General features: G+C 48.3%; 1 non-coding gene across 1 annotated transcript; it reads right to left on the reverse strand.

Moving 5' to 3' along the window:
* Positions 1-254: 254 nt before the first annotated feature.
* Positions 255-337, reverse strand: TRNAL-CAG (transfer RNA leucine (anticodon CAG)). The gene has a single exon. It is a non-coding gene; the product is annotated as a tRNA-Leu (tRNA).
* Between the last annotated feature and the right edge of the window lie 862 nt (positions 338-1199).

Below are 1199 nucleotides of genomic sequence, written 5' to 3' on the forward strand. Positions count from 1 at the left end.
CCCTTTGCTGGACTTGCTCCACTATGTCTGTGTCTGCTTTGTCCTGGGAAGCCCAGGACTGGACACAGCACTCAAGATGTGGCCTCACCATGGCTGAGCAGAGGGGGAGGATCATCTCCCTCAACCTGCTGGCAACGCTCATGATCAGCTTGTCCACCAGGACTCCCAGGTCCTTCTCCACAGAGCTGCTTTCTAGCAGGTTAGTCGCCCCTCCCTCACCCCTCCCCCCCCCCCCCGGCTGGGTAAAATAAGCATGTCAGGAGTGGGATTCGAACCCACGCCTCCAGGGGAGACTGCGACCTGAACGCAGCGCCTTAGACCGCTCGGCCATCCTGACTGATAATCATGTCAGGCCTCTCAGCATCAATACATAAATTGGTAGCCAATTTTTCATTATTTGTTCCTATCTTGCTGTCCACAGCCATAGAGAAGCCCTTCAAAACCTCTAGAAAGCCTTCAGTTAAGGTCCAAAACAGACACTTGAGACAAGACTTACCTCAACCACCACAAGTGGACAACAACATGATCATTCCCAGCCTCTGTGGGCTCCAAGACACAAGACACATCTGCAGAGCAAGAGGGAAGCTACAAATCACAGATCAGGCTCAGGTGGATCATTTTTGTGACAGACACCCTCCTCTCTGTTCTGTAACAGCCAGCTGCTCACCCAGGGCTACAGGATGGTTAACCAAAAATGACATGTAGGATAACTGACCTTTACTGCTAGGAAGTAAGTGAAGTAAATAATCTTCAACAACCTGATGTGGTGTGATTGCCCTAGATTTCCTTACTTTGTTGTTTTTAAAACTGCTCTTAATCTTTGGACATATAATTCCCTTCAAAACATTTATGTTCTGTCCTTGGCCATATGAGATTCCCATTACCACATTTTTCCCCAAAATCATCTCCATCCCACTGTTTTTTCCTGTCAAGACCAGAGATGCATCTCATTTTCCAAAAACCAATCCACATCCATACACATAGAGCCACCTTGCCTACAATTCCCTTCTGCCCTTCAGCGACAAACCTCCTCCAAACTATTCCTCTGTTCCCTCACATTCCCCCCATTTCCCATACCCAAGGAACAGATCTACCCTGTTATCATTCCCACCCTCATGCCATCAGCTTTTTCCTCCACCAAAATGGGGATAATCAGCAAGGAAGCATCTTGCCTTGGTGGCATTCAAAACCGGTCCACT

Source organism: Struthio camelus, chromosome 1 (assembly GCF_040807025.1).
Source record: "Struthio camelus isolate bStrCam1 chromosome 1, bStrCam1.hap1, whole genome shotgun sequence".
NCBI lineage: Eukaryota > Metazoa > Chordata > Aves > Struthioniformes > Struthionidae > Struthio > Struthio camelus.